The following is a 27,368-nucleotide window of genomic DNA, read 5'->3' as shown; positions in this document are numbered from 1 at the left end:
GCTGGGAGTTGGTCTGCGGATAGCGTGGAGGGTTTACTTTTTTGAGAAGCTTGCATATAAAAGAGGTTGGTACAGGCTGAAAGCAAAATAGGTTTTGGCTACTAGAGTTGTTGTTATTTTCATCAAGGGAACCTTGAGGTAATTTGGCTAGCAAGAGCTTGAATCGTTTCAGTAAAGAAATTATTGAAGCTGTCTGCAACCTGTTCTGGGGTCTTATTTGAGTTGGCAGCTGGGTTAGGCATTGATGTTTTACCTGGATACAGTAATTTGTTGATTCCAGCCCAGAATTTTTGAGGATTTTTCTGATTATTCATCTGTAGCCTACTGTAGTAGTCTTTTTTATCCAGGAAGACAAGTCTTTTTGTTTCATTCCATGCATGTCTATATTTATTATGATCCTGGTGATTTTTGGTAGTTCGCCAGGTGGCCCATAGTTTATTTCTGCTATAGATTTTTGTTCTTGTTTCTTTGGAAAGCCAAGGAACATTGTTTCCTTTTAATCTTTTTAGGTGGACAGGAGCATGTAGGTCTAGGATTTCGATACATTTGTTGTTAAAGTAAGTTACAGCTTCCTCTAAGGTGAGATGCTTTAGTATAGTCCAGTTGCAGGATTTAAGTTCCAATTGAAGTTTAGCAGGATGAAGGTCTCTTTTACTTCTAACCTTCATGAACAAGGGTAGTTGTGGGGTGAATGCATGAAGGTTAATATGAATGGAGGGGGATTTTGATGAACAGGATTATGTTCATCAAAATATATTCATATATATATTCAAAATGAATGTAATCAGTAGGTTGTGTATTTTCCCACACCAGTATATGTAAGGCCAATTAATCAAAAGAGAACATGCCCATTACTGTATAACAAATACCATATATCAGACAGAGTTAAGATTTATGTATGTGTGTGTGTGTGTGTGCGCGCGCGCGCGTGCGCGTGTGTGTGTGTATATATATATATATATATATATATATATATATACATATACATATATTTCCCCCCCCCTCCCTTTCTCTTCTTACACAGTAATTGAAATTGGTTACAGCATAATCCTCTACTAGTCATATAATAAATAATCTGTATAAGCCAAGTAACTTTCTGATGGTAGTAATGCATGTTCTCTAGAATACGGCTTCTGTTTTTGCTAAAGGAATATACACCACGGGTTAGAAAGGAGACATGATATACCCGAGACTAGTTAGTTGTGCTATAATGTCACTGGGGTGCCTAATGAAACTAAAGCATACCTTATTACTAAGGTCATAATCCATATGCTATCTGTCATTAGTACTATTAGGCATATAACAGATAATGTATATATGCCCAACATAACTCTCTGATGTTGGTGATGCATGTTCACTAGAATACAGCTTCTGTTATTGCAAAATGAATATACAACACGGTATAGAAGTGAGGCATGGTATAGCCTAGTCTAGTTAGTTGTGTTACAATGTCATTAAGTGTCGCTTAATGAAATAATTGCTGCCCTTATTACTAAGATCGTAATCCATATGGTATCTGACATTAATACTTCTAATTATCAACAGATATAAGATAAAGGTATATGTTGTTTAATAACTATCCTTATTTTTCAAGATATGTAAAATCTGGTCCTATCATACCAGAATCAGGAAAAATTTATTATCTTGATAAATGGTGCAAGGATGTTGAGAGTGTTTTTTTTTTTTTTTTTTTTTGGGAGTGGTTTTTCACATCTTGTATTGCTGAGTTTATTATGTATATTATGTATATATGTTTTTTTTTGTTGCTACTATTTCAAACAAACCAATATGCTCCTGCTCTAGTACTTAGAATACTGTTTGCTCTTTTGAATAGTCTCTCGGATGTAGTAGGTATGTGGCTAGGCACAGTAGGGGTAACAAGAGATTCTAGGGCCGCAACAGATTCAATAATCCTAATCTATGACTTGCATATACGCACATTCATATTGGAGAGAGTCTTCCAAGAATTACATTTATTTTTCTACAACTTATACTCACTATATGTAAATGTGTGAAATAAGCTCTTGGAATATTAGAGGCTTACAGGATAAAAAAATATTATTATTACACAATTTACCAGTCCAACTCAGACATTACCCGTTTTACAAGAAACACACTTGCTAGATGTGGATTGGAGTAAAGATAAAAGATGGACATCTTCAATTATTGCCTCAGGGAGGGAGACTAACTCAAAAGGAGTAGCTATTCTGATTAAAAAATCTTTTAAAGAAAAGGTAATAGATTTGGGAATGGACAAAGAGGGTAGGTGGTGCTACTTTAAAACCATCAACTCCATATCAAATAGACCTACAATTTTTTTGAATATATATAGGCCCTGTGCCAATCAACACAAACTTATTATACAAATATACAACCTGTTATCAAAATTTCCGAATCATGAATATGTAACAGGAGGTGAATGGAATATGGCCAATGACCCTGCAAAAGACAGAACTAGTAAAAACAAATTCCATAATAAGAGAGCATTGAGAGCACTAGAAGATTTGAGGCTAGGCTATTGCCTGTGTGATCCTTACTATACAAAAGCCCATTCCACCAATATGTGCACATACACATACTACTCTCCATGTTATAAGACCTGGTCTAGGACTGATTTTTTCTTAATTTCTAACTCCTTAATCAATGATAAAACTGTACACTCATCTTGTCCAAGATACCTCTTGAATCACTCTAAGATAACTATAAATATAACCCCAGTAACCAACCCATTAAAGAATGAAAAATCATTCACTTGGACTTTAACCCCTAACCTCTTAGACAAAGAAGAAGTGACAAATGATATTAACAAAGAATTAGAGGAATTAGATTCAAATCTGTACGTTTTTGACATCAAAATTGACATTATACGGGCGGCATATAAGGCCAAAATTAGAGGATTACTGATCCAAAAAGCCTCCTACTATAAAGAAAAAAATACTAAAGAAAAAGAAAACTCGATAAAATCCATAAAAGTGAAGTATCGCTCCAACATAAATTTTCACCGCAATTGGAAAAAAAACACCTTGCCCAACAAAAAGAACTATACACTCTCCATTCTCTTATCATTCCACGAAATGAAGCTCCTAACTAATTATTCACATTGGGTACAACAACCCCCCAGGCTGATGGAAAGATTAATTAACATACATCATACTCCCACAACAATTTCACAAATCTTATATAATAACGAAATTTACATGGATACTCAAGAAATAATACAGATATTTGAAAAAAATACTTAAGGAAAAGTATGGACCTCATAATACCCCTTCATTAGAGAACAATTTCATCAAAGATCTTAAATTCCCTAAGACTGAAGACCAACAAGTGTTGTTTTTAGAAGCTCCATTTAATACAGTGGAAATCGCAGAAGCAATAAAAGGCCTAAAAAGTAATAAAGCACCAGGCCCTGATGGATTCACATCAAATTTTTGCAAGCCATTTGCTCCTAAATTGACCCCCATCTTATGTAAAATCTTTAACCATATAAGCAAGCATGGCTTCCAAGATTTGTACCTAAACAATTCTAAAACTATATTTATTCATAAAATATACGGACAATACCATCCCATTTAATTATAGACCTATCTCCCTCATAAATGTTGACATTAAAATCTACTTCCTAGTCCGAGCAAAGAGAATTAAAGAACTGTTACCTAAAATTATATCCCCAGATCAGTCTGGCTTTATGTCAAGGAGACAAACATGGGATAACACCCTGACCCTCGATGCAGCCATACATCTTCTTGAGAAAGACAAATCTCCTAGATACCTTTTGGCATTAGATGCTACTAAAGCTTTCGATAGGGTCAAACTTGAATTCCTTTTCTTGACTCTAAAACAACTTAATATCCCAAATACAGTTATAGAAAAAAATCAGAGCAGTATATAAGTCTTCTTACACCGTATTAGTCATAAATAAACTTGTCTCCAATAAAATAAAACTAGTAAATGATACAAGACAGGGATGCCCCCTTTCCCCCTATCTTTTTAATCTATATATAGAGCCCCTATTCATCTACCTGTTGCAAAAAATATTTCACCTTATACCTAAAATACTTAATAATAAACTTTTTATCTCAGCATTTGCTGATGACCTGATCATTTATTTTCAAACACCTAACACGGACTTAGGTAAGATTATAAAAAAAAAAAAAAAAAAAAAAAAAAAAAAGCATCTTCTCAAAAGCTTCCAACTATGAAGTAAACCCATCTAAATCCCTCATATTTCAAATCAACCCATCAGGACAAAATTTCCTCCCTCTCCCAGACACAGAAATTAAAGTTAAAAAAGCATTCCACTACTTAGGAATTAACTTCGAACATAACCAAAAGGACTCCTACCAAAATAATCTTCTTAAAACCTGGACTAACAGAAAATGACTTGGACAGATGGAAACTAATGAAAAGTACAGTTTTGTACCTACCATAAATGTAGATGTTCGAAGATCCACATTGCTGCAGTCCTTACATATGGGTAGTCCGCTGTCCTCGGTCGGCCCGAATACCAAAGTATTAGGCTGACGTCGGTCAAGGCGCTTAAAACTGACATCAGGACGTCAGGGTACAAAAGCGCATGACCGACGTCATTTCCTCAGTCTTTTCTTGCCCCAGATGTCAGAAGGCCCTAACAAGAAAGGCCACAGCCAAAAACCAGCAAAAAACCAACCAACCACCCGTGCACTAACCATATTTACAATATGTACAACACAAACCACACCACCACCTTCAACAACAGAGGGGAAGGAGGGAGGTAATTGGACTGCAGCAATGTGGATCTTGAACATCTACATTTATGGTAGGTACAAAACTGTACTATGTTCTTCATCTCACATTGCTGCAGTCCTTACATATGGGTAGAATCCCAAAGCAGAGGTAAGGGAGGATGGCAAAACTATAAAGCATTAGGAGCTGCCAAAATGCCCTGTAAAATTGCAGTGGCAAATCCAGCCCTAGATTTAGAGTAAAGTGGAAGGTGGTAATGCTTAGAGAAAGTATGCACTGAACTCCAAGTAGCTGCTTCCAAAATAACTTGAGTAGCCACGCCCCCTTAAATAAGCTGTAGAAGTGGCAGTAGCCCTAGTGGAATGAGGCCTAATACCAGCTGGAATCTCCTTACCATGATGGGAATAACAGAAAGCAATACAAAAACCAATCCACTTAGAAATAGTTTGTTTTGAAACAGGTTTGCCCTGAGAACCCAAAGCAAAAGAAACAAACAACTGCTGAGACTGCCTGAACCCTTTAGTTCTGCTCAAATAATATCGCAACTGTCTGTGTATATCCAAAGTGTGCAAAATCCTTTCCCCTTTATTTTGGGGGTTTGCATAAAAAGTAGGCAAATGAATAGTTTGGTTTAAAGCCACACTAGAAACCACTTTAGGCATAAAAGAAGGGTTAGTACGCAAAGACACCCTATCCTTGTGGAAAATTAAGAAAGGCTCAACTGCCATAAGGGCCTGTAATTCAGAAACCCTTCTACAGAGGTAATGGCCAACAAAAAAGCAGTCTTCCATGATAAATATTTCAACTCTGCCGATGCTGCAGGCTCAAAAGGTTGTAGAGTGAGTTTCTCCAACACAAAATTGAGATCCCAAGCAGGAGTAGGAGCTCTACGTGGGGTCTTATATTCTTTGCCCCTCTAAGGAATTGCTTAAACAAAGGCTGAGAAAATAATGGTGGGTCACAGTCATAGTGAGCAGAAATTGCTGCAGCATGAACCTTTATAGAGGAGAAGGACAAACCTTTGTCCAATAACTCAGTAAGGTATTGAAGCGCAACACTTAAATTAGGTTTAGAAACATCAAAGTCCTTTGCTGTACTCCAAAATAAAAATCTCCTCCATTTATCTGCGTAAACTTTCCTTGTACTAGGCCTTCTGGCCTCCAAAATAACATTCAAAACTTGTTGTGGAAGCTGAGACCCTCCAGGGTTTAAAACAGAATATGTCAGGCTGTCAGATGTAGAGAATGAAGTTTGACATTGAGTAAATGACTGTTCTCCTGAGACAGCAGGTGAGGAATCGAAGGCAAAGGCCATGGAGGCTCCTGTACCAGACTTCTCAGTAATGGGTACCAGTGCTGTCGAGGCCAATCTGGAGCTATTAAAATCATGTTTGGCTTGTCCTGTCTGACCTTCAGCAGTACCTTTGGGAGGAGAGGCAGAGGTGGAAAGGCATACACGTGAAGATAGCTCCAATTGAATGAGAGAGCATCCACTTTCCAAACTGTGGGATGAAACCTTTTTGTGCAAAACTTTGGCAGCTGGTAATTTAGTGGAGAAGCGAACAGATCTATGTCTGGAGTTCCCCATAACACTGTCAATCTCTGAAATACATGAGGATCCAATTTCCACTCGTGGGGATCCATAATTTGTCTGCTCAACACATCTGCTAAGGAGTTCTGTGCTCCTGGCAGAAACCTTGCCTGAAGATTTAGCTGTAAACTGAGAGCAATCTCCCACAAAATCATTGCTTGTCTGCATAGAGGATAAGAATGCGTTCCCCCTCGCTTGTTGATGTACCACATGACAGTTGTGTTGTCTGTTTGAATCAACACCTGCCCTGGAAGAAGTAAATCCTTGAAAGCTATCAATGCAAATTGGACTGCTAACATCTCCTTCAAGTTGATATGTAGATGTTGAAGTCTGGCCGGCCACGTGTCTTGTACCCATTTTCCATTTAGATGAGCTCCCCAAGCTTTGTCTGAGGCATCTGTCGTTAAAATCTGACTCGCCTCTGGCCGGGTCACAGAGTCCCTTGTTTAGGTGACATTCCTGAGCCCACCACAAAAATTCCTTTTGAATGCAAGGTATTATCTGAATGACAGTGTCCAAATCTTGGCAGTGCTGTGTCCATACATTCTTGAGATACCACTGTAGCTTCCTCATATGCAGTTTGGCATTGGGAAGTACCAGAATACAAGATGCCATGAACCCCAAGGCTTGAAGGACTGTCCTTGCAGTCAGCCTGGACTGACGAGACAATTGGTGGAAGTAAAGAGAAAGATTCTTTTGTTTGTCCGGGGTCAAAAGGCCATCTGGGATGCTGTATTCAGTCTCACACCCAGAAAGCACATGTCCTGAGAGGGTACTAGACTGGACTTTATTTCGCTCACAGAATACCCCAGGCATCTTAACACTGCCATCACATACTGTAAATGATGAAGAAGTTCGTCCTTTTCTTGGGCCAGAATCAGGCAATCGTCCAAATAAGGATAGATTTGTATTCCTCTTAGCCTGAAGAAAGCTACCACTGGAGCCAGAACCTTCGTGAACACTCTGGGCACAGTAGATAAGCCAAAGGGCAATGCAGAGAACTGATAATGTGAAGTCCCAGCCCAAAAACGCAGATACTTCCTGCAACTGGGCCTGATAGGAACATGAAGGTAAGCTTCCTTGAGATCCAGAGTCACCATCCAGTGATCTTTGCCCAGCAGAGGTAAAAGCTGTTGTAACGTCAACATTTTGAACTTGGGAATGTCCAGATATGTGTTGAGGATAGATAAATCCAAAATTGGTCTCCACGTGTTTCCTTTCTTTGGTACTAGAAACAGGCGAGAATAAAATCCTAGGCCCACTTCTGGCAGAGGGACCGGTTGTATGGCTCCTATTTGAAGTAGTAGAGAAATTTGTTTGTGAGCCTCTAGTCTTTGCTGAGGAGGAACGTCCGGCATGCCTTTGAAAGGAGGCAAGGTATGGAAATAAAACTTGTAACCCTGGTGTATGATATCCAATACCCATTTGTCTTGGGTAATCAACATCCAATTTTCCTTGAAGAGTGCTAACCTTCCTCCCAAAGGTGCTGCCAGGCAAGAAGGATCTGGCAGCTGAAAAAGTAGGTCATTGGGCCTGTTTACGAAAGGACTGGCCCCTGCCCTCACCGAAGATTGTGCAGGTGAACTCCCTGTTCTAGGCCTGAAAGAACTCTGAGCTCTGCCCCTACCATGTCTAGATCTACCCCTAGACTGAGAATCATAAGAAGGATCGTCCACCCCTTAGCAGGCCAATTCCTACTAAACTTGGAGGCTGAACTTGCAAAAATCTTTAACAGCCTGCATAGACTTAGCCTTGTCTTCCATTTTCTTCAAGACTGACTCCACAGGTGAACCAAACAACACATCAGACTGCAAAGGAGCATCCAAAATCCTTGTCTTAACATGGTCAGATAAATTCTGATCCTTCAGCCAGGCGTGCCTGCGAAGAACTGAGCCAGTGGCAGCCACCCTAGACGAGGCCTGCACAGCATCAAAACCACACTGTAATGAATGCTTACCCACCTGTTCAGAGACATGCACCAAATCTTGTAATTCTTTACACTCAATGCCTTCCGCCAGAGCATCCACCTTAGACTTCAATTGAGAAAGAAGAAAGTTTTGATATTTCAACATATGAAACTGGCAATTCAAAGCCCTCATAGCTAAGGTAGAATATGTATAGACCTTCTTTCCCCATCTATCCAAAGCTCTGGCTTCTTTATCTAGAGGAACCGGATTTTTTACAACAGAGGCCTTGACACCCTTAGGTCCCTGACTAATAGTTTCTGGGTCCGCCCTAGGACTCTTATAAAGATATTTATGAGCCTCAGGCACCCTGTAATACCTATCCGGTTTAACAGGAGCAGGAGGCAGAGAATCAGGATTAAGTGAAGCCTCTGCAAACACATCTTCCACAACATCCAGAACAGGGGTATAGCCAAGGGCCTATGCTGGGGTAACAGCAAAAATTCCCTAAGCCTTTTCCGAGAATCAGAGAAGTCCTGACCTTCCCACTTAAAATGTTCCCTCATAGAATTAAGTGTCTCTGAAAATGAAAAATCCTCTGGAGGAGAAGCAGAAGGAGTGGAATCATCTGCATCAGAATCAGAATAAGGAGAGTACTCCTGCAAGTCCTCAGCTGAAGACTCTGAAACATCCGAAGCCTGCTCAAAACTTCTCAACTCTGGCTCCACCCTAGGCCTCTTATCAGGAGGGGGCAAAGAACCTCTAATCAGAGTAATCAAATCTTCTGCCATTTTAAGCATGTGCTTCTTAGGCACAGACCCTGCTGAACTAGGAGTGACACCAACAGAAGCTAAAACTGGCCTGCCTTTGGGAGAAGCCTTGGAAACAGAAGGAGAAGGCCTAACCACCCTAGGAAGGGAGGGGAGTACAGTAACTTGAGAAGCCCCTTCAGCCTGACCTGCCTCCTGAGAGACCACCTCCTGCAAAATCAAAGTCTCCTCCTGAGACTCCAGAGAAGTCTCCGTCGGAACCACCGGTTCCACTGAAGCCTCTAAAGAACCGGCGTCCGAACGGACGACTCATCTTGCCTGGGTTTAACTGCTTTGTCTTTGCGCTTCTTCGCAGAAGCGGGCGCCGGAGAATCCGATGGCATATTATAATTGCACCGCTTCCCAAAGACCAGCCTAGCACAATCTAACCTTCGCTAATAGTGCGTTTATTGAACCTAGCACAAAAGCGACACCCAACAACGTCGTGCTCAGGCCCCAAACAAGGAATACACAAAGAATGATAATCCCTATGCGGTATCTGTTTCCCACAAGAAATACAGTTATTCACTTTTTCTGACATCCGGTAAAACACTGAGGCAAGAAAAAAACAAAATATTCCCCAACGGGGTACTTAGCCAACTTGGATTCGGTCTGAAACTCCAAATTCGAAAAATTTCAGAACCCCGAACGGCACTTGCAACGCTGCTTCTGCATCGGACCATGCGGCAAAAAAGACTGAGGAAATGACGTCGGTCATGCGCTTTTGTACCCTGACGTCCTGATGTCAGTTTTAAGCGCCTTGACCGATGTCAGCCTAATACTTTGGTATTCGGGCCGACCGAGGACAGCGGACTACCCATATGTAAGGACTGCAGCAATGTGAGATGAAGAACATCTTTCAGTTCTATCAAAAGTGGCAGTAATTAAAATGAATATTTTACCAAAAATATTATACCAATTTAACACTACCAATGCTATTATTCCTACCAACTTCTTTAAAAAAAATCAATACAATACTAAGTTCATATGGTTTCCAAAAAACCCAAGGATAGCTATAACAAAACTTATTTTCCCTAAAGACAAAGGAGGTCTGGGGTTACCAGACTTTAAACTCTACTATGATCTAATACGCGCACATAGATTTATTTTAATAGCCGACCACATCACAAAATATGCGGAATCCTTTCCAAAATGGGTTAATGTATGGTGCGTTCTGTTTTAAAGACTAATATAAATCTTAAAACCATACCATTTATAGATGGGTCTAACCAAAAAGATATAAAACTTCATGCCTCCTTTAAAAACAAAATCAAAACCTTCCAATCGCTTCTGTCAGACCTACAACTAAAAAGTGCTTTAACCCTATTATAACCAATACACTTGAACCCAAATTTAAAAATAGGAAATGAAATGATCAACCTAGATCAATATCCACACATCAAAGATCTTACAGTCTGGGATGTATATAGACATAAAACAGGTCATTAAAAGATATCAAACATCATCTCGACCTTAATAACAAATACACAATAATATTGAGACAATTGGTGGAAAAGATATCTATCTTCAGGGACATCCCACAAGAAATAGAAAATGTAATAACAAACACACAGGCCTTAGTAAGTTCTTAAAACTTCCAAAAAAAAATGCTATCAGCTACATACAAGTTAAGCATCTCTATAAAATATCAGTCCACCTTTACATCTGCTCAATACTAGAAAGGCAGGAATCCAGAAATAACGAATGCTCAGCTCTCACAAGCATGGTTTAATACAAACAAATACTCTCTACATGAAATTGACTTACACCCAGTTAATAGTAAACAATAATGCCTATTACACGCCAGAACAATTAAATAGGTTTTTCCCGAATAACTCACCTTTCTGCCCCTTCTGTCCATCAAAAATAGCAGACTTATTACATATCCTCTGGTAATGCAAATTTGCACATAACCTCTGGGACTCATTAAGAATTAAACTCGACAAAATGGGTTATGGGAAATCTACATTATCCTGGGAATTTACGATTCTACATGTTAACTCACTTCACTTACCCACATCAGATTTAAGAAGTCTGATCCCCATATTTGAACTAGTCGAATTATATATTACTCAAAACTGGATAGACAGATCTAAATTAAACTGGGGAGAATTTACGAATATGGCCCACACTTACATAATCTCACACAAACTCATGATTAATGATAAAAAGAAACAAATACAATTTCTAAAAATATGGAAAAAATATCTTAGACCACATATTATAATAATAAGTATCTATGTTATAACTATGTAATTACCCGCATTATTTGGTATGGAAGACCCTCTCTCTATTAACTTTGAAATAAAACCTCTAAGCAGCATAATTCATTGTAAAATAACATGATTAGTAAAAGTTTCTTTCTCAACTATTAGTGGCACTATTTGTACAGTTGTAAATAGGCGAGTTCAAAGGTTTAATTTACTTCTTATATTATCTACTGGTCACCTTTTGTTTCCTAATACTATGTCTATATTACCTCAGTTTATTTAGATAAATGTCTTATTGTGTTGGCTAATGTCATTTACTATACAGTAGATAACCAGTTCTTTTTTCTTCTGTCATGACAGGGTGATATAGGCGATTTATGTTCAATGTCTGTATAACGTTTTTAATTTTCTTTCATTATATACTGGGGTTTTTTTTGTTATTGTTAACATTTAAATCTGAAAATGCAATAAAATATAAGTTTGGAGAAAAAAAAAAGAATATCCACAGCAATACCCAGATTTGCTCTGAGCTACTGCACAATGGTACCTCCTATACCGAGCCAACAGATATTGCCAATATACTGGCTGACAGATTCAGTGCTAACTTTACCCCCCCCCCAAAGAACCAATCACAATACCAGTAGATTGTCAGGCACCCAGTATTACTGCTGCACAGGTTAAAACAGCACTGTCCAAGGCCAAGAATACAGCTTCTATGGAACCTGAAAATATCCCTGGCTGTGTTCTATATGAACTACAGAGTGAACTGGCACCTCACCTGTGTGCCCTGTTCAATCACAGGCTCACCTCAGGCTTTGTCCCTACCGAATGGTGCATTGCTACAGTCATCCCTCTCCACAAAGGAGGAGTGACTACAGACCCCGGGAAGTATCGCCCAATTAGCCTGATGAGTCTGATATGCAAAGCTATGGAACGCATCATCATGGACCAAATAAACAAGGATATAGGGACTCTCCAAACTCTGGATCCTACACGGTTTGGTTTTGTGAAGGGTCGATAATGCCTGCTCAACTTGGTTGACTTCTTTGAGTCAGTCACCAGAACTGTGGATGAAGGCAAGGTGGTTCATACAGCCTAACTTGATCTGGCCTAGGCCTTTGATACCATTCCCCACTCAGGAATCATATAAAAACTCACTAAACTAGGCATCAACCCCTATATTACTAGGTGGGTTGCAAATTGGCTCACAGATAGAACCCACAGTGTGAAAGTAGCTGACTCCAAGTCAGACTGCCGACCAATCATGAGTGGAGTCCCACAGGGTTCGATCCTGAGTCCTCTCCTGTTTGGTATCTACTTCTCTGAAGTCCAAGCCAACATGAAGGGACTCTGGCTGACAAAGTTCGCAGACTATTAGTTTCATAGTTTAGTACTAGGCTATCTGCCCTGGGGCATTTATAAGCTTAGCCATAGTGATGTGGTTTTCGCCACCCCATGTAATGGTACAAAAGTGTACAGAATAGATTTAGAATACTGTGCCTCTGTCTAGTAGTGACACAGTGAAGACCCCCCTTACATAATAGACTCAGTTTACTGTGCCTCTGTCTAGTAGTGACACAGAGATGACCCCCGGAGTAAACCTACGATCTCCCATCCACTCGTCAAGATTTCTCTTGAAGAGAGTCAGTGAGGGGCTCTGCCTAACATGAACTGGGATTCTGTTCCAGAGTATGGGAAGCCTCTGAGCTATGAATGTGTCCCTCCAGCATGTCCTATTCATATTTGTGCTGAGGTTTAAGTCTTTAGCTCTCGTGGTTCTGATGGATTTGGATTTTTTGAGGTGGAGCATGTCCATCAATTACTGATTGGACATGGCCTTGTACGTCAGGCACAGATCACCTCTGAGCAGGCAGTATGCTACTGAATAGAGCTGGAGTTTCTTTAGTCTGGCAGCATATGACATATGCTGGAGACCCTTGATCCTCTTGGTGAGGTACTTCTGGGGTCTCTCCAGCTGTTGCAAGTGCCGGGTGAGGTACATACCAAATGGGGCATTGTACTCAATCATGGGCCTGATAATGGAGGAGTATAGGGGTACAATGACCTCCTTTGATCTGGATGTGAATCCCTTCATGATAAGGTGGGCAAGGTAGAAAGTCTTTCTAACCACTTTGGCAACGTGGGTGTCAAATGAGAGGTCACTATCAACTTGGGTCCCCAGGTCTCTGATTATTTTTTCCGTACTCAGTGGGTTTCTGTCTATGTGATAATTTGTGGGTACTTTGTTTTTCCCAAAGGGGATGACTATACATTTTTTGGCATTTAGTTTAAGGCCATGACTCCGGCACCAGTTGTCCATTTCAGTGAGGCCTTTCTGTAGGATGTATGTGTCAGCTGGTGTATCGACTATGGCGCCTAGTTTGCAGTCATCTGCGAACTTTGCCAGCCACAACCCTCCCATGTTTGCTTTCACATCTGAGAAATAAATGCCGAACAAGAGGGGTCCCAGGACAAAGCCCTGTGGGACACCACTTGTGACTGGCTTTGAGTCTGACATGGCTACAGCGATTTTGACTTTATGGGTTCTATCCTTTAGCCAGTTTACAACCCATCTTGTGACATATGGATTTACATTTAAGCTGTTGAGCTTGTCTATGATGCCTGAGTGGGGTATTGTGTCGAAAGCTTTAGCCAAGTCCAGGTAGGCTGTATGGACTGCTTTGCCCTCGTCAATGGTTCTAGTGACTGTTTCGAAAAAGTCAACCAGGTTCAAAAGGCAGGATCTGCCCTTTACAAAGCCAAACTTGGTGGGATCAAGTGTCTGTAGGTCCCAATGTCTCTGTTTATGAGTTCCATAATGATTCTTTCCATAGCTTTGCAGACCAGGCTGGTTAAGCTTATGGGGCGGTAGTTACCAGGGTCTGTACAGGTGCCTCCTTTCTGGAGTGGGACCACTGTTGCTGTACGCCAGTGTTCAGGTACATATCCTGTAGTAAGGCTAAGGTTAAATAGCATTTTTATGTGCGGGTTTAGCTCCTCTTGGAGTTCACGTAGCACGCAACCCGGGATACCGTCAGGTCCCATTGATGCTGTGTTTTTAGCTTTGCTGAGGGCGGCTCTCACCTGGACATCTGAGATGACAGGAAGATTACATTCAGATGGGATAAGTATTTCTTCTTTTGGGGGTGAGGGAGGGGAGAAATTTGCACTGAACCTGTCTGCCAGAATGTTGGCAATATCTGTGGGTTCAGTGTATTTTTTGTCATTGTGAACTAACTCTGAGCATATCTGAGGGTTTCCGCCCAGGTTTCTAACATAGCAGAAGGCCTTGTGGTTATCTTTAGTGTCCATAGCGATTTTTTCTCTCAAAGTTGGCCTTGGATGTTTTTATGAGAGAACGTAGCTTTCTACTAGTGCTGATCAGAGATGCCTTCTCTTTATGGGATTTTGCTCTGTCGTGCAGTAGTTTCCTTCTTTTGTTATACAATTTGTTTATGGCTGGGGTCCACCAGACAGGACACCTGCCCTTGGTGGAGAGGGTCTTGGTTTTATTTGGGATTGCATGATCCATGCATTGATGATATCAGATCCCAACAGGAGTCACCACATGGAGAAGTCGAGTAGATATAAAATCTTTTATTGAGCCATAAAAACACACAAGCGCTTTCACGTAGATAAACTACGCTTCTTCAGGTGTAAATATCAGTAAAAGTTAACCTTCTTTTATATGAGACTTTTGGCGCGCAAGCCAAAGCACAAAACAATCATTAATTAATGATGTGATTAGCCACGGCTATTCTTAAAGTGGCGATAGGAATTTTGAACAGAACAACTAATCTTGAACAGAACAACTAATCTGTAAAATAAAAAGCACAAATCCATAAGGACAAGACACATATTAAATTTAATGCTCCGAGTATTTATAATATTACATCAAATTAGATCTATACAAAAAGCACTAGAAACACATGTAAATATTGAAAGTCAAAGTTCCGGTATACTAACATAAGAATGTAACCGGCTTTCTGAAAGGTTAAATAGATCACAACTGGTGTAATGGTTTGGGTTCTATAACGCCAACCAACTAGACGTCCGCTTCGATGTTAATGATAATAAAACAGATGAAGCAGGTTAAAGTTGGCTCGACATGAAACTCAAATATACATTTAGTGTGTGCAAAATAATGCCCGAGTCTCAGTATCAACTAATCTGTGGTTTAAAATATGAAGCTTGCCGCTTTAAAACCTAAGTATTCCAAAACTATGTGATTAAAACACAGATCAACAGCTGATGAACTGTGGAGAGTGTTGAAAGAACAATTCAAGAAACCAAGAAGGCAAGAAACAAAAAAATGTTTCCCAAATTCTAAGAAATATAACCATGATGTCCAAGTTCGTTCAAAATTAAATCATAAAATGCCGATGTTCTCATTGAAAGACCCTTCGACATGAATCCAGATAAGCATGCTCTGTATACATAAACTAGAATGCATGAAATGGTTAGTAAACTTGCACCTAGTGTATATGAATGTAATTTCTTAAAAACATATGACAAATCAGGCAGTATAAAACGTCTTTTAAAATAAGATACCTATACTTATTTATCTAAACCACATACTAATAAAATAAACATGGCATGTTAGCAATAGACCATCGCATGTCAATGAAACAATATGGCAGTGTGCACATAAAAAACAAGCACAATCACTTGATATAAATCATAAAACTGTCTCTAGTTACAATAATACCTGCTTCAAAAATCATTCGCTTTATAAACTAAGTAGAAGACATGACGTTCATACCATTCTTAAAAACTGCGTGTTACGTAGCTATACTATAAAATGCCTAAATTCAAAAACGTATATATAAAGATGTTTAATACGCATCTTAAGTCAGGCTTTAAGCACGAGATACCTGTAGCGTTTGTTAAACTCATTACTCAAATTCTAAAGACAACAATAGTTCAATTTGTCCGGACAGGATAATATTTGTGCATCGGACCATGTTCAGCTCGAACTATACTGACATCAACAGCTAAAAACGGCCAAGAATAATATGTAATACATATAACAAGTGTCAAGATAGAAAAATGAAAAATGAGAAGCATATGAATCAATATAACAGTTGGATGCCATATCATTTACATTCCAGCTGTTTTTAAAGAAGTGGAAATGACGAAAAAACACACAAAAAGAATTCTTCTAAAAATCATTATTTTCACATGTTATAACAGATTTCATGGAACACTCTAATGGCAATGATAACGTAAAAGTGGAAGTATTACCTATGAAAATCTATAAAAATGAAGTATGTATATATTACTGTAACTTATTAAATAAAATATAGCCAATAATTATATATGAAAAATGTTGGTGAGCAGAATAAATATAAAATAAATGTAAATGTACAAATATACTGAAAACACCTTCAAGAAATAAATTACAAGAACATACATTAATCCAACATGTACATATGTATATATACATGTGAGTTAATGTAAACACTTGCTTATTAATTGTGATCAAATATTACAATAAATTTGTCTAAAAATGACTTAAAAACATAAAACCTACCATTATATTAATGTTTTTTTTCTGTTGTTCAAAATGGGCTTAACCGATACAGATTGATTAATCCCGGGATATATGTGAGCCCTTGGTCGAGAGGGTCTTAGTTTTATTTGGGATTGCATGATCCATGCATTCTTGGAGATGTCCGCAGAAAGCATTTGTGAAGGATTCAGCATTGTGGGATGTGGTTTCCACTGGCCCAGTGGGCTTAAAGCATACCATCTCAGTCTTAAGAAGTGTAAAGTTGTCTTTTGAGAAGTTTTTCACTGTAGTCTTTTGTGTTGGGGGTGGAGGTGGGACATGTATATCCAGGGTGATTAGTTTGTGGTCAGATCTCACTAGTGAGGGGTATACTTCTGGTGTGGAGCACTTTGTCCCCATGTTTGTGATGATCAGGTCTAGTATATTATCTCCTCTTGTGGGAGAGGTGACTAGCTGTTCCACTGCATTTGAATTTATGAATTCCAGGAACCTTTGGGCTAGGGTGTTAGGGCTAGAATAATGCACCCAGTCTATGTTAGGGTAGTTGAAGTCTCCAAATATGATGGTGTTTGGTGAGACATTCATATCCTCCAATGTCTTCAGGAAGACTGAATGAGGTTCCTGAGATTGGGAGGATGGTCTGTAACATGCTACCAGTTGTATAGCAGTTTTGCCTACGGTTAGTTGCACCTGGATGGTCTCTGATGCTTCAGGTGTTGCCACTAACCTGGAGGTGTGGGTGTCCTTGATGAATATGGACACTCCCCCCTCCTTTTTTGGTTTGTCCCGAGTTTTGGGGCTGAAAAGCATGATAAGAGGTATAGCCTGGTAGCGCTGGGGTGCTCTCAGGAGCCTTGAACCAGGTCTCAGTCACTGCACAAACATCGATGTTCTCCATACTGAGGAGTGCCTCGAGAGCCTGCATCTTGAGATTTAGACTTCTGGCGTTGAGCAGCATTACCCTTAATTTTTTTCCATTTTTGTTTTCTAAGGAGGTGGGTTTGTCTTTAGAGCCTTGCCTAAAAAAGGCACTATGGGGGTGGCAAGAGCCTTAGCCAATATCCGGAAGCCCAGTGGTGACAGATGCAAGCCGTCCCTTGCGAAGCAGTGTGGCTTGTCCAGCATGTCATCCCAAGCAGACAGACATTGGATCCCCCTAGGATGACACCAGTAATTGAGCCAATTATTAAAGCTGATCATCTTGTCTTTGTATTGTGGCATCATTCTTGGTGAGGGCAAGATGCTGCTCAGGGTCAGGGTCATACCAGACTGGGCTACATAATCAGAGAGCTCCTCTATGTCTCTTTTCATGTGGTCCAGGGAGGTACGTCTCAGGTCATTCACGCTGGCATGGACAATGACGGACTCATATTTGTACTTGCTTTGGAGTGACCTGAGTGCGTGTGTTATGTGGCGGATCCTAGCTCCCGATAGGCAGCTCACTGTTACCCTCTCCTTGTTCAGCCTGGTAAGCGGAACGTCAGTGTGTCTGACTATAGAGTCACCTATTACTAGTGTATCAGGCATGGTGTTTGGCCTTAAGGGCTGTGATTGTTTGACACACCGATTTATTGAAGTATGTGTTGCATGTGTTATGTTTTGAGGTGGTGGATTTTTGGGTGTCTGCTAAGTTTTTTGTTAGAACCTCCGAGTATGTCTTTGCGTTATTATGTGTTTGGTTTGCAGTTGTGGTTGGTCTATGTGGGACTGGGTTTGCTGTGTGTGTGGTTACCTTCTCCTCCTGTCTGGTCTTGCCAGTCCTGAGTTGAGAGAGTTCAGCCTCCAGTTTGGCTATATAGTTGCATCTCTCACATGTATTTGTGTTTGTTGGGAGGAGGAGAGGGCTGTCTGTGTACATGAGACAATTGTAGCATTGTCTCAAGATTCCCAGATTAACCAGCTGAACCGGAGAGGATGCTAGTAATCTACCACTCGACATGCTAGAAAATTATAATGGAGTGCTGTGCCTTTAAGGGAAGTGGGTACTCACAGGGGTGGTAGGTGGATGTAGTGCTTACTTTAGTTTGAGAGTGCTTACTTAGAAGAGAGGTTTTGAGAACAAGTGCTAGGCTTATAATAAAGCGAGTAGACTGATTAGTATAAGAGTAGAGCTTTCTTAAGGGAAAATTTGAAGAGCACACTTGGCGGAGCCAGAAAAAGTTTAACTTTGTTTAACCGGCGCTGTGCTATGCACACAATCACGGAAAGCCGCGCAAACGCGGATTTTAAACAGGGAACTTCAAAAGAGCTAGAAATGGTCCAAAACAACCAGTTACTACAAGCTCTTGTGCTGAGGTCACTCCTTCAGGGACAGATAGGCTGCTCAAGGCTTCCCACTCCCACTGGTGAGCAAAGAAACTTCCTTCTATCCAAGTAAGGCAATGGACAACACAGTCAAGTACAGTTTTGTACCTACCATAAATGTAGATGTTCGAAGATCCACATTGCTGCAGTCCTTACATATGGGTAGTCCGCTGTCCTCGGTCGGCCCGAATACCAAAGTATTAGGCTGACGTCGGTCAAGGCGCTTAAAACTGACATCAGGACGTCAGGGTACAAAAGCGCATGACCGACGTCATTTCCTCAGTCTTTTCTTGCCCCAGATGTCAGAAGGCCCTAACAAGAAAGGCCACAGCCAAAAAACCAGCAAAAACTAACCAACCACCCGTGCACTAACCATATTTACAATATGTACAACACAAACTACACCACCACCTTCAACAACAGAGGGAAGGAGGGAGGGTATTGACTGCAGCAATGTGGATCTTCGAACATCTACATTTATGGTAGGTACAAAACTGTACTATGTTCTTCATCTCACATTGCTGCAGTCCTTACATATGGGTAGAATCCCAAAGCAGAGGTAAGGGAGGATGGCAAGACTAGAAAGCATTAGGAGCTTCCAAAATGCCCTGTAAAATTGCAGTGGCAAATCCAGCCCTAGATTTAGAGTAAAGTGGAAGGTGGTAATGCTTAGAGAAAGTATGCACTGAACTCCAAGTAGCTGCTTCCAAAATATCTTTAGTAGCCACCCCCCTTAAAAAAGCTGTAGAAGTGGCAGTAGCCCTAGTGGAATGAGGCCTAATCCCAGCTGGAATCTCCTTACCATGATGGGAATAACAGAAAGCAATACAAAAACCAATCCACTTAGAAATAGTTTGTTTTGAAACAGGTTTGCCCTGAGAACCCAAAGCAAAAGAAACAAACAAACAACTGCTGAGACTGCCTGAACCCTTTAGTTCTGCTCAAATAATATCGCAACTGTCTGTGTATATCCAAAGTGTGCAAAATCTTTTCCCCTTTATTTTGGGGGTTTGCATAAAAAGTAGGCAAATGAATAGTTTGGTTTAAAGCCACACTAGAAACCACTTTAGGCATAAAAGAAGGGTTAGTACGCAAAGACACCCTATCCTTGTGGAAAATTAAGAAAGGCTCAACTGCCATAAGGGCCTGTAATTCAGAAACCCTTCTCGCAGAGGTAATGGCCAACAAAAAAGCAGTCTTCCATGATAAATATTTCAACTCTGCCGATGCTGCAGGCTCAAAAGGTTGTAGAGTGAGTTTCTCCAACACAAAATTGAGATCCCAAGCAGGAGTAGGAGCTCTACGTGGGGGTCTTATATTCTTTGCCCCTCTAAGGAATTGCTTAAACAAAGGCTGAGAAAATAATGGTGGGTCATAGTGAGCAGAAATTGCTGCAGCATGAACCTTTATAGAGGAGAAGGACAAACCTTTGTCCAATAACTCAGTAAGGTATTGAAGCGCAACACTTAAATTAGGTTTAGAAACATCAAAGTCCTTTGCTGTACTCCAAAATAAAAATCTCCTCCATTTATCTGCGTAAACTTTCCTTGTACTAGGCCTTCTGGCCTCCAAAATAACATTCAAAACTTGTTGTGGAAGCTGAGACCCTCCAGGGTTTAAAACAGAATATGCCAGGCTGTCAGATGTAGAGAATGAAGTTTGACATTGAGTAAATGACTGTTCTCCTGAGACAGCAGGTGAGGAATCGAAGGCAAAGGCCATGGAGGCTCCTGTACCAGACTTCTCAGTAATGGGTACCAGTGCTGTCGAGGCCAATCTGGAGCTATTAAAATCATGTTTGGCTTGTCCTGTCTGACCTTCAGCAGTACCTTTGGGAGGAGAGGCAGAGGTGGAAAGGCATACACGTGAAGATTGCTCCAATTGAATGAGAGAGCATCCACTTTCCAAGCTGTGGGATGAAACCTTTTGTGCAAAACTTTGGCAGCTGGTAATTTAGTGGAGAAGCGAACAGATCTATGTCTGGAGTTCCCCATAACACTGTCATTCTCTGAAATACATGAGGATCCAATTTCCACTCGTGGGGATCCATAATTTGTCTGCTCAACACATCTGCTAAGGAGTTCTGTGCTCCTGGCAGAAACCTTGCCTGAAGATTTAGCTGTAAACTGAGAGCAGTCTCCCACAAAATCATTGCTTGTCTGCATAGAGGATAAGAATGCGTTCCCCCTTGCTTGTTGATGTACCACATGACAGTTGTGTTGTCTGTTTGAATCAACACCTGCCCTGGAAGAAGTAAATCCTTGAAAGCTATCAATGCAAATTGGACTGCTAACATCTCCTTCAAGTTGATATGTAGATGTTGAAGTCTGGCAGGCCACGTGTCTTGTACCCATTTTCCATTTAGATGAGCTCCCCAAGCTTTGTCTGAGGCATCTGTCGTTAAAATCTGACTCGCCTCTGGCCGGGTCACAGAGAGTCCCTTGTTTAGGTGACATTCCTGAGCCCACCACAAAAATTCCTTTTGAATGCAAGGTATTATCTGAATGACAGTGTCCAAATCTTGGCAGTGCTGTGTCCATACATTCTTGAGATACCACTGTAGCTTCCTCATATGCAGTTTGGCATTGGGAAGTACCAGAATACAAGATGCCATGAACCCCAAGGCTTGAAGGACTGTCCTTGCAGTCAGCCTGGACTGACGAGACAATTGGTGGAAGTAAAGAGAAAGATTCTTTTGTTTGTCCGGGGTCAAAAGGCCATCTGGGATGCTGTATTCAGTCTCACACCCAGAAAGCACATGTCCTGAGAGGGTACTAGACTGGACTTTATTTCGTTCACAGAATACCCCAGGCATCTTAACACTGCCATCACATACTGTAAATGATGAAGAAGTTCGTCCTTTTCTTGGGCCAGAATCAGGCAATCGTCCAAATAAGGATAGATTTGTATTCCTCTTAGCCTGAAGAAAGCTACCACTGGAGCCAGAACCTTCGTGAACACTCTGGGCGCAGTAGATAAGCCAAAGGGCAATGCAGAGAACTGATAATGTGAAGTCCCAGCCCAACGCAGATACTTCCTGCAACTGGGCCTGATAGGAACATGAAGGTAAGCTTCCTTGAGATCCAGAGTCACCATCCAGTGATCTTTGACCAGCAGAGGTAAAAGCTGTTGTAACGTCAACATTTTGAACTTGGGAATGTCCAGATATGTGTTGAGGATAGATAAATCCAAAATTGGTCTCCACGTGTTTCCTTTCTTTGGTACTAGAAACAGGCGAGAATAAAATCCTAGGCCCACTTCTGGCAGAGGGACCGGTTGTATGGCCCCTATTTGAAGTAGTAGAGAAATTTGTTTGTGAGCCTCTAGTCTTTGCTGAGGAGGAACGTCCGGCATGCCTTTGAAAGGAGGCAAGGTATGGAAATAAAACTTGTAACCCTGGTGTATGATATCCAATACCCATTTGTCTTGGGTAATCAACATCCAATTTTCCTTGAAGAGTGCTAACCTTCCACCCAAAGGTGCTGCCAGGCAAGAAGGATCTGGCAGCTGAAAAAGTAGGTCATTGGGCCTGTTTACGAAAGGACTGGCCCCTGCCCTCACCCGAAGATTGTGCAGGAGAACTCCCTGTTCTAGGCCTGAAAGAACTCTGAGCTCTGCCCCTACCACGTCTAGATCTACCCCTAGCCTGAGAATCATAAGAAGGATACGTCCACCCCTTAGCAGGCCAATTCCTACTAAACTTCGGAGGCTGAACTTGCAAAAAATCTTTAACAGCCTGCATAGACTTAGCCTTGTCTTCCATTTTCTTCAAGACTGACTCCACAGGTGAACCAAACAACACATCAGACTGCAAAGGAGCATCCAAAATCCTTGTCTTAACATGGTCAGATAAATTCTGATCCTTCAGCCAGGCGTGCCTGCGAAGAACTGAGCCAGTGGCAGCCACCCTAGACGAGGCCTGCACAGCATCAAAACCACACTGTAATGAATGCTTACCCACCTGTTCAGAGACATGCACCAAATCTTGTAATTCTTTACACTCAATGCCTTCCGCCAGAGCATCCACCTTAGACTTCAATTGAGAAAGAAGAAAGTTTTGATATTTCAACATATGAAACTGGCAATTCAAAGCCCTCATAGCTAAGGTAGAAGATGTATAGACCTTCTTTCCCCATCTATCCAAAGCTCTGGCTTCTTTATCTAGAGGAACCGGATTTTTTACAACAGAGGCCTTGACACCCTTAGGTCCCTGACTAATAGTTTCTGGGTCCGCCCTAGGACTCTTATAAAGATATTTATGAGCCTCAGGCACCCTGTAATACCTATCCGGTTTAACAGGAGCAGGAGGCAGAGAATCAGGATTAAGTGAAGCCTCTGCAAACACATCTTCCACAACATCCAGAACAGGAGGTATAGCCAAGGGCCTATGCTGGGGTAACAGCAAAAACTCCCTAAGCCTTTTCCGAGAATCAGAGAAGTCCTGACCTTCCCACTTAAAATGTTCCCTCATAGAATGAAGTGTCTCTGAAAATGAAAAATCCTCTGGAGGAGAAGCAGAAGGAGTGGAATCATCTGCATCAGTATCAGAATAAGGAGAGTACTCCTGCAAGTCCTCAGCTGAAGACTCTGAAACATCCGAAGCCTGCTCAAAACTTCCCAACTCTGGCTCCACCCTAGGCCTCTTATCAGGAGGGGGCAAAGAACCTCTAATCAGAGTAATCAAATCTTCTGCCATTTTAAGCATGTGCTTCTTAGGCACAGACCCTGCTGAACTAGGGGTGACACCAACAGAAGCTAAAACTGGCCTGCCTCTGGGAGAAGCCTTGGAAACAGAAGGAGAAGGCCTAACCACCCTAGGAAGGGAGGGAGTACAGTAACTTGAGAAGCCCCTTCAGCCTGACCTGCCTCCTGAGAGACCACCTCCTGCAAAATCAAAGTCTCCCCTGAGACTCCAGAGAAGTCTCCGTCGGAACCACCGGTTCCACTGAAACCTCTAAAGAACCGGCGTCCGAACGGACGACTCATCTTGCCTGGGTTTAACTGCTTTGTCTTTGCGCTTCTTCGCAGAAGCGGCCGGAGAATCCGGCGGCATATTATAATTGCACCGCTTCCCAAAGACCAGCCTAGCACAATCTAACCTTCGCAATAGTGCGTTTATTGAACCTAGCACAAAAGCGACACCCAACAACGTCGTGCTCAGGCCCCAAACAAGGAATACACAAAGAATGATAATCCCTATGCGGTATCTGTTTCCCACAAGAAATACAGTTATTCACTTTTTCTGACATCCGGTAAAACACTGAGGCAAGAAAAAAACAAAATATTCCCCAACGGGGTACTTAGCCAACTTGGATTCGGTCTGAAACTCCAAATTCGAAAAATTTCAGAACGCCGAACGGCACTTGCAACGCTGCTTCTGCATCGGACCATGCGGCAAAAAAGACTGAGGAAATGACGTCGGTCATGCGCTTTTGTACCCTGATGTCAGTTTTAAGCGCCTTGACCGACGTCAGCCTAATACTTTGGTATTCGGGCCGACCGAGGACAGCGGACTACCCATATGTAAGGACTGCAGCAATGTGAGATGAAGAACATCTACACCACAGCCCAGAATACAGCAAAGCCTGTATACTGGTCTAAACTAGTCGAGGAGAGGCGGGAAAACAAGGATTTTTTTTTTTTTGTTTTTGAGATAGAAAGCACACAGAAATGCAGGAAACAGTAATAAATCAGTTACACAGGCTAGCACACTTTAGTGGGCAGCCTCAACAGTTGAATTTAACAAACAAACAAACAGACTTTCAACGAATTTTCGACCAAATGTAACTTTAAGTGCAGATAATATATAATGCAACAAACAGCTAAAAAAACAGTTTAAGCTTGTTCAAAGTAAGCAAGAGAAGGTATTTTAGGTAAAAACAGCAAAAAATACTTAAATCAGGAAAGTAGTCGCTTTTCTCAGTTCTCCGTTGCTAGGACCACTCTGCAGGACCACGAGTGATGCTGACATCCTACAAAAAGGCCTCAATGACACAGACTGGTGTCAGAACCATTGCCTTAAGCTCAATGCCAAAAAATGTGTCATCATCCCCCTTGGGAAAAACCTGGTTCCCTTGAATTACCACATTGATGATATGGTAAGTCCACTGAACACAGAAGGCGTTACAAGAGAACTGGGAACACAGGTTGACAGCAACCTCTCTTTTGACCACCACATTGCCACTGTGGTCAGAAAGTATTTCTATGTGGCACATCTCATTACCAATGGTTTTGCATCCAGGAAGAAAGATGTCATTATCTCCCTTTACTCTTCCCTCATTAGGCCAATCATCGAGTACAATGCCCCATTTGGCATGTACCTTAGTAGACACCTGCAACAACTGGAGAGGCCACAAAAGTACCTCACAAAGAGGATCCTAGGCCTTAAACACTTGTCCTATATGGACAGACTCAAAAAACTCCAACTATTCTCGGTCTCATATTGTGTACTTAGAGGCAATCTCTGCTTGACTTACAAAGCCATGTTTGACCCAGCTCTATTAGAAATGCTACATCTAAAGAAATCCCAATCCCTCAAAACCACATGTTCCAGAGACCTCAACTTCATTACCACAATCAACAGAACATCCTGGAAGGACAGGTTCATAACACAGAGACTGCTCAAGCAGAGCACCTCACTAGCCCTCTTCAAGAGAAATCTTGATGAGTGGATGGAAAATAGAAAATTCATCCCGGGGATCACTCCAGTGGCTCTACTTGACAGAGGTACTACGAACTAAGGTTGGGTGGCACAATGCCAGGGTAATCCTATGGGCTAGGCTTGTATAGGCTCCAGGGCCATTAGCCTAGTACACACCTATGAACATGTGAATTTGATAAAGTAAAGTTTTCAGGATGGTTATTTAGAGGAATACCTGGGATAAAGGAAACAGGATCTATATTAGAACATCGAAGTTTCAGAACTTCGAATGTTCTAATATCGACAACTAATAAGCGAAAGCTGAAAATAGTGAAGTTTTAGATAACCGAATTCTCTCCTAGGGAAAGAACTCAGTTGTCCGTTCCTGTCGCTTCACTATTTTCATCTCAGCGGTGGAAAGTTACAGTCGGGTTCAGGTAAGTGTGCGATTGTGTGGACGTGAGGGTTAGGGTGGGATAGGTGAGTCAGGGTTAGGGTGTGGGTGAGGTGTGCGTGCGATAGTAATGGACCTTAGGGTTAGGGTTTGGTTTAAGGTAGGTGGGTAGATAGTGGTGTATGTACAGTTTAGTGTAGGTTTAGATGCAAGATTTTAGGTGTATGTGTATGGATTGCTGTTTGTTTGGTGTGTTTGTGTTGTGTTTATGTGTTGTGTGTATGTGTTTTGGAATAGCAAATTATTTCCCTAGTAAAAAATTTGCTGTTCTAAATTTTCGGTTTTATCGGTTTTCAGTTACTAGTTGTCGATATTAGAACATTCAAAGTTCTGAAACTTCGATGTTCTACTACAGACCCAGGAAAACAGGAGCACTTTTATTAATTGCAAGAGGAGCTCCAATAGGGGTAAAAGACAATATAAAAGACAATAATGGTAGATTTGTAGTACTAAGGGGCTACTGGCAAGGGAGGATTACACTGGCATGTATTTATGTTGCATCTAAAACTGTTATAATGGAGTTTAAGAAAATGTGGAGAGAAATAATCAGCTTTCAGAAAAAGTATATATTACTTAACGGTGGGGAATGGAATTTGATTTGTAGCATTGAAGATGTGTCTGAGGGGCCCAGAAAGGAAAATATAACTAAGGATGGTAGATTTTTGAGGAAGTTTATGAAATTATTTGGCACAGATGATATGAATTCAATACTAGGAGTTTGGAGTGAATTTACATATTATTCCCCAAGATACAAAAACTTGGCTACACTAGATAAAATTCACATTTCACAGGAACAGGTGCATTTAAATGAAAGTCTTTGTATGCACCCAATAACTACTTCAAATCATGTGCCAATAATAACTAAAATAAAAACACAGGGTAATGAAATAAAAATTAGACACTGGTGCTTTCCCACCTATCTGTTGAAAAGGGAGGAGTTTAAGGAATGAGTAGTGGAAATTATTCAGGAGCTATTAGGAAAAATAGAAATTTCTTCTGAAAATCTAGCAAGTTATAGGAAGTGGGTGGGATAAAATTAAAGTGGAGTTTAAAAATAGGGTGGAAATAAAAGAAAAATATATAGTTAAAAAGTAACAAGAATTATTTAGAGGGACGGACAAATGTTAAAGTATTGCAGAATAGGGGGATTCTCACAAACAAGAAGAGGAGCAACCGCAAAATGCTAAAGAGAAAATAAGGGATTACCTCAATAATATGCA

The 27,368-nt window shown here is 41.0% G+C and overlaps 1 protein-coding gene across 1 annotated transcript in view; it reads right to left on the bottom strand.

The window, feature by feature from the left end:
- PNPLA7 (patatin like phospholipase domain containing 7) overlaps positions 1-27,368 on the bottom strand; it is a gene marked incomplete in the record, with an annotated part of 4,152,928 nt that overhangs the window by 3,227,748 nt on the left and 897,812 nt on the right.

The sequence above is a fragment of the Protopterus annectens genome, chromosome 2.part2 (assembly GCF_019279795.1).
Source record: "Protopterus annectens isolate FY-2018-M chromosome 2.part2, PAN1.0, whole genome shotgun sequence".
Lineage (NCBI taxonomy): Eukaryota > Metazoa > Chordata > Ceratodontiformes > Protopteridae > Protopterus > Protopterus annectens.
This window is presented reverse-complemented; position numbering and strand designations above follow the sequence as displayed.